Genomic DNA, 7,404 nt, shown 5'->3' on the forward strand with positions numbered 1-7,404 from the left:
TGTTCTTTGTCTTTTCTGTGGTGGCCATACTAACTGGTGTGAGGTGATATCTCATTGTGGTTTTGATTTTCATTTCCCTTATAATTAGTGATGTGGAGCATCTTTTCATGAGCCTGTTGGCCATCTGAATTTCTTCTTTGGAGCAGTGTCTGTTCAGATCCTCTGCCCATTTTTTAATTGGCTTATTTGCTTTTTGTTTGATGTGGCATGTGAGTTCTTCATATATTTTGCACGCTAACCCCTTGTTGAATATGCCATTTACAAGTATATTCTCCCGTGCTCTAGGATGCCTTTTGGTTCTGCTGATGGTGTCCTTTCCTGTACAGAATGTTTGTAGCTTCATGTAGTCCTATGAGTTCAGTTTTGCTTTTGTTTCCCTTGGTGTTAAGTCCCTTTTAGAGCATGCAGTGCACTCCTGCTGGGCTGTGATGACTTGTTCAAAGGTTAAACTCCAGGCCCTGCTGAAGGGCTACAGCCCACATTGGCTTTTGCCCCGGATGCAACAAACATTTTTGTAACCATTGGGTCACATCAGAGTCAGGCTTTCCTTCAAGCCAACATACCTGGGCCAATTCATCTGCTTCATCAACTCATGGAGATGTCAGCAGCAAATGGGGCCTGCTCTTCTTCAGAATTTTGACCAGAATTTGGTAAGTTGGTGAGTCCATTCAAGCTACTTCCAGGGAACCCAGCCATAACTGTCTTTGGTCACATGGACATCCATTTCAGAGGGTCTTGACAGGTGTAGCGCACTCAAAGGCTAGAAGGCGTTGACTGCCCATTTTGCAGTGGTGAAAGAAAATGCACATGTGTCATCGTAGGCCCACCTGATGCCCTTTCATACCACATGGTATAAGGGCTTCATCATTTGTGCCATGTGCAGGATAAACAGTCTCCAGTAGCCTAAAAGTCCCCCAAACTCTTGCAATAGCATGACGGATGTGGGGGTAGGATAAGCCTGAACTTTATCTATAATCTCTGCTTCTGGGATAACAATATGCACACCAGACCCCAGAAAGTCACTCCGTTCTTGATTGGCTTATGGCTGGATATACAGGTAAGGCTATCAGAGTGAAACAAGCCTGAATCCTGTTGGGAGTAGGGCATCTATGCCCGAAGGAATATACTGTGTATATCTCTCCCACCCCTAAATATATTTTGGGGATAGATATCCAGCGGGGCCTGTGCTTGCAGACCACTGCAGGTGAGTTCAGACTGAGGATATGTGTGGTAAAAGCACCTGCCTGTAGCTTTTCTTGTGCATCAGAGGACTTAACTATCCTCTCCCACTAGATGACAAACATATGCTGAGCTTCAACAGGTGTTATGGGAGTTAAGCATGAAAAATGCCATCCATAGTCTATAGAATTATGCCCTTATGAGGAGCCTGTTACTGCAGGGATGAGAAATATGGTGCTTCAGATGGCTTCCATGTCCCTCTTTGGGTTCCTAGTGGCCATTCTTGTCCCTCACTTAAGGCAACCCATAAGTGAGATTATTCATATGGTAGCAGACTTGGGAGAGGTTGAAGCAATGATAGCACAGAAGGTAATATGGTCTGCTACTCAAAGGAAGAATTTAAAATTCCCAGGGACCCAGGTGTGGGTTGATTTGATAGGGGAAGGAACAGAGAGAAATTAGGTGTGTAGTCAAATAGAATCTTCCTGGAGCTATGGCAACAATTGAAACTGGAGCAGCAGTTCTGGCTGTTGAGGACCAAGAAGCAGAGGCTGGAGATAGAGCCACAAGTCTGACCTGTGTGTTTGCAAGACTTCCTGCTAGGGAGTGAGCCAGCCTCACCTGAACCCACACAGGAAGATCATTGGAGGACTCGGTTTGACTGAGGGGGCGTTGAGGTACTTGGCCTGAGGGACTTGGAGGGGGACCAGAGGTCACATGTTGAAATATCAATTTATTGGTACCTAATGAGTGTTCAATACATCCCAGCTCTGGTAGACACAGGAGCTGAATGTTGACTGATTTATGGCAACCCTGAGTGATTTTCAGGGCCCCCCACTGTTATAGTTGGATATACAGGTAAGGCTATCAGAGTGAAACAAGCCTGAATCCTGTTGAGAGTAGGGCATCTATGCCCAAAGGAATATACTGTGTATATCTCTCCCACCCCTAAATATATTTTGGGGATAGATATCCAGCGGGGCCTGTGCTTGCAGACCACTGCAGGTGAGTTCAGACTGCGGATACGTGTGGTAAAGGCAGTTCTGAGTGGACATGCTAAGCACCTGCCTGTAGCTTTTCTTGTGCATCAGCAGGTGACTAATGCCAAGCAATATAAATTCCCTGGAGGAAAAGAAAGAAATTGAAGAACCCCTCCAGGAACTGGAAAAGTGGGTATTAAAAATGCCACCCATAGTCCTTTCAGTTCTCTAGTGTGGCTGTTAGAAAAGTAGAATGGGTCCTGGCACAAGACCATGGATTACAGAGAATTGAAAAAAGTCATTTTGTCTGTTGCATATGTGATGGATACCCTGAATCATGAACTAGTAACATAACATTATGTTGTGGATCTTGCTAATGTCTTCTTTTCCATTGAAATAGAACAATAAAGTCAGGAACAATTTGCGTTCATGTGGGAAGGGCAGCAATGGACTTTCACTGTCCTTCCACAGGGATACCTCCACAGCCCTCCATCTGTCATGAGCTTGTAGCCAAGAACTTGCAGCATGGGAGAAACTGCCAATGGTGCCGCTGGGCCATTATATTGATGATACGCTAACGTCTGAATCTGTTTCAGATATGGAAGTTGCAGCACCTAGTCTGCTGCAACATGTACAGCATAAAGGATGGGCTGTGAACAGCACTAAGGTTCAGGCACCTGCTTTGTCTGTCAAATTATTGGGGGTGATCTTGTTGGGAAGACTGAAGTTTTCCCAGAAGTAGTCATAAGGTGAAGTCCAGGCGTTCCCTATCCCTACAATGTGGTGTTGTTACAGGAGTTTTGAGTCTTTCAGGGTACTCGAGTGTTTATCTTGCCCCTGGCACAAATTCTGCAGCCCTTGTACCTTTTCATTTAGAAGAGCATCTGGTGGGAGTGGGATGAGACATTTGTGTCTGCTTTTAGCGCTTCGAGGAAACTCCACCCGCCACCAGTACCCGACCCCAGAAAGTCACTCCGTTCTTGATTGGCTTATGGCTGGATATACAGGTAAGGCTATCAGAGTGAAACAAGCCTGAATCCTGTTGGGAGTAGGGCACACGCGTCTCCACATCTCGAGGGTCCTCGACCTCAGCGAAGGTGAAGGGTGGCCCCCCGTGGCAATTCTTGAGGTCGGAGTCACGGTGAGCGCGGCATTTGTAGAACACATGCTCAGTGCCCTTGGTTCACAAGTCTGGTGGTAAGTTACCTGCGTAGATGTGGCAATCGGTGCGCGCCCTGCTGGGCTACGAATCACACCACCTCCCGTCATGGCGGCCACGAAAAGCGTGGACCCGGGCACCGGCCTTCCCACCCAGTCTGGCGCTCCGTGAAGCGACCCCGCAGGACTCCACGTCTGCCCTGTGGCAGCGTGTTCCTGAGATTTATCCTTGGTGCCTGTATCAGATCCTTCCTTTTTTTTTTTTTATCAGGTAGTGGCATGTTAACATGTGGATACATCCGTTTGGTCATCTGTTCTACTCATGAACATTTGAGTTTTTCCAGTTCACGTACAATATTTCTAAACCAGAATTTTGTTCATGGCATTTACCAGCTTTAAAGTGTTTGTCATCTGGTCATTGTCAGATGCATAATGCGATTAACCCAAACTTGAATTTCTTTTTTTTGTTAATAATACTTTCTGGCTTTCCATTAGAATCATCTGGGGTGGTTAAAAAACAAAACCCAACAATCAGGCCACACCTGAGACCAATTAATGAGGATCTCTGGAAGTGGGGCGCAGAGGCAGTGGTTTTGAAGCTCCTCGGGTGAAGGTACTGTGCGGCCGGTCGGGAGAGCTCTTACATGGTCTTCCAGAGACTAGGTTGGAAGGTTGCTCGCTAGTCTTTCACTTCCTGTAGTGACTGCTTCTCACTCCTCTTAAGTCCGGTATTTTTTTTCTTCTCTTGAATTTGATGACATTCAGATTTCAACTCTCTACTTGTGTTTTTTCTTTAAGGGCTTTAGTTTTCCTTCCTAAAGTATTGTTAAGTTCCTTCTTACAGGCTTTCCATGTCTCCTTTACATTCTCTTCTCTCTCAGTTCCCCCAGATAACAGGTAGTTTTTCCTTGCACTGACCCTGAAGCCTTGTAGAAGATTGCATTTTAAAACTCAGGCACCTCTTCAGGTAAGTTCTTCTTTTATGCACTGATTTATTCAAAATATGTCTTCTAATAGGTGGAGCATCTTCAGGCTCATCCATTTACGGTCTTGTTCTGTCTTCTTCTGTGCTGTCTTGCTGTTTCTTTGCTGGGCCATGACCCTGACATTCTCATTCACCATAGCTTCAGTTCCAGGGTCTTCTGGGTTTGGCTGCTTGCTCCTGTATGGATCTTGGGAAGCGGTCAATGGGGCATCTTTCTCCACTGTCGTGGCTGTCTGTCTGTACCTGACCCAGAGGGCATTCCCTCCAAGGGTGAGTACTCCCCCACCTCGCTTCTGTGCCTCCCAGCTGTGGATGTAGAGCAGTTGAATTCCAGGGTCATAAAACTAGGCAGGAGGACTGAGAGGTTCCAGTGTTGGACTGGGGCAGGGTAATGGGCATTTAGCCCCAGGTCCTGGCAATAAGGCAGCGCTTGATCCATGGAGATTTGTCGTCGTAACATTGCCTTGTGTTTATTTAGGTTGTCTAGCTTGAATATCTAATATAGATTGTTTTCCCTGTTAAATGATTTCCCACCTTCAATCTTACATCTGTGGCTTTTTTCTTACATTCCTGCAAGGTTGCAAAATGTAAAATTGATGAGACAGATGTAGAGAATTTAAGAACAATAATAAAACTTATTAGCTTCTCTGTTTTTTATTATAAAACCTTGCACTGGCAATCCTAAAACATGGCAGTGATAAAATGCTCCTCGCACTGTCCCCCAAAATCTTTTGCTACAATTGCTTTGGTCATTGCTGAATTTCAGTTAAAAAACAAGTCTATCTGTGTGCTTAAAATTAGCACACTTCTATTATTTTTCCTTTATAGTGTGCATGGAAGCTAATTTGGAGAATCCCTGATATGTACAGTAGAAAAACTCCCCCAACACAGGCACATAAAGTCAGCTGTATGGGTTCTTTTGGAAAGTACTTCCTTAAAGGTTTGAAATCCTACAAGCTCACGTCAGTTGTACTTTTTTTTGTGTGTGTCTGTGTTTGACTGTGTTTTTCAATTTTAGTATCATGTACAATTACATGAGCAACATTATGGTTACTAGACTCCCCACATCATCAAGTCCCCACCACATACACTGTTACAGTCACTGTCCATCAGCATATTAAGATGCTATAGAATCACTACTTGTCTTCTCTGTGTTGTACAGCCATCCCCGTGCACCCCAGCCCAACACATAATGTCTCCTTATTGTAATGCCCCCTTTTCCCACTTGTCCCTCTCTTCCCATCCATCCTCCCCAGTTACCCTTTGGTAACTGTTAGTCTATTCTTGGGTTCTGCAAGTCGGCTGGTGTTTTGTTCCTTTAGTTTTTTTCTTTGTTCTTATACTCCACAGAAGAATGAAATCATTTGATACCTGTCTTTCTCCGCCTGGTTGATTTCACCGAGCATAATACCCTCTAGCTGAATTCTTGTTGTTGGAAATGGTAGGATTTGTTTTCTTCTGATGGCTGCATAATATTCCATTGTGTATATGTACCACATCTTCTTTATGCATTCATCTACTGATGGACACTTACCTTGCTTCCATTTCTTGCCTATTGCAATAAACATAGGGGGGCATATATCTTTTTCAATCTGGGCTGCTGCGTTCTTAGGGTAAATTCTTAGGAGTTGAATTCCCATGTCAAATGGTATTTCTATTTTGAGATTTTTGAGGCACCTCCATACTGCTTTCCACAATGGTTGAACTAATTTACATTCCCACCAGCAGTGTAGGAGGAGTCCTCTTTCTTCCACATCCTTGCCAACATTTGTTGTTGTTTGTCTTTTAGATGGTGGCCATCCTTACTGTTGTGAGGTGATAACTCATTGTGGTTTTAATTTGTATTTTTCTGATAATTAGCGATGTGGAGCATCATTACATGTGCCTGTTGGTCATCTGAATTTGTTCTTTGGAGAACTGTCTGTTGAGATCCTTTGCCCATTTTTTAATTGGATTATTTCATTTTTTTTTTGGTGAGGTGTGTGCTCTTTTATATATATATTTTGGATGTCAAGCCCTTATCATTTATGTCATTTATGAATATATTCTCCCATACTGTAGTATGTCTTTTTGTTCTATTGATGGTGTCCTTTGCTATATAGAAGCTTTTCAGCTTGATATAGTCCCACTTGTTCATTTTTACTTTTGTTTCCCTTGCCTGGGGAGATATGTTCATGACGAAGTTGCTTGTGTTTATGTCCAAAAGATTTTTGCCTCTGTTTTTTTCTATGAGTTTTATGGTTTCATGACTTACATTCAGGTCTTTGATCAGTTTTGAGTTTACTTTTGTGTATGGGGTTAGACAACAATCCAGATTCATTCTCTTACATGTAGGTGTCCAGTTTTGCCAACACCAGCCTTTGAAGAGGCTGTCATTTCCCCACTGTATATCCATGGCTCCTTTATCATACATTAATTGACCATATATGTTTGGGTTAATATCTGGACTGTCAATTCTGTTCCACTGGTCTGTGGCTCTGTTCTTGTGCCAGTACCAAATTGTCTTGATTAGTCTGGCTTTGTAGTAGAGCTTGAAGTTGGGAAGCAAGATCCCCCATTTTATTCTTCCTTCTCAGGATTGCTTTTGCTCTTCAGGGTCTTTTGTGGTTCCATATGAATTTTAGAACCACTTGTTCCCGTTTGTTGAAGAATGCTGGTATTTTGATAGGGAGAGCATTGAATCTGTAGATTGCTTTAGGCAGGATGGCCATTCTGACTATATTGATTCTTCCTACCCGTAAGCACGGGTGTGTTTTTATTTTTTGGTATCTTCAGTTTTTCTAATGAGTGTCTTGTAGTTTCATGGTATATGTCTTTCACTTCCTTGGTTAGGTTTATTCTAGGTATTTTATTCTTTTTGATGCAATTGTGAATAGAATTGATTTCCTGATTTCTTTCTCCTAAGTCATCAATAGTGTATATGAATGCAACAGATTTCTATGTATTAATTTTGTATCCTTCAAGTTTGCTGAATTCAGATATTAGATCTCGTAGTTTTGGTGTGAATTCTTTATATTTTTTTATGTACAATATCATGTCATCTGCAAACAGTGACAGTTGAACTTCTTCCTTACCAATCTGGATACCTTTTATTTCTTTATG

This window comes from Manis javanica, chromosome 16, assembly GCF_040802235.1.
Source record: "Manis javanica isolate MJ-LG chromosome 16, MJ_LKY, whole genome shotgun sequence".
Classification (NCBI taxonomy): domain Eukaryota; kingdom Metazoa; phylum Chordata; class Mammalia; order Pholidota; family Manidae; genus Manis; species Manis javanica.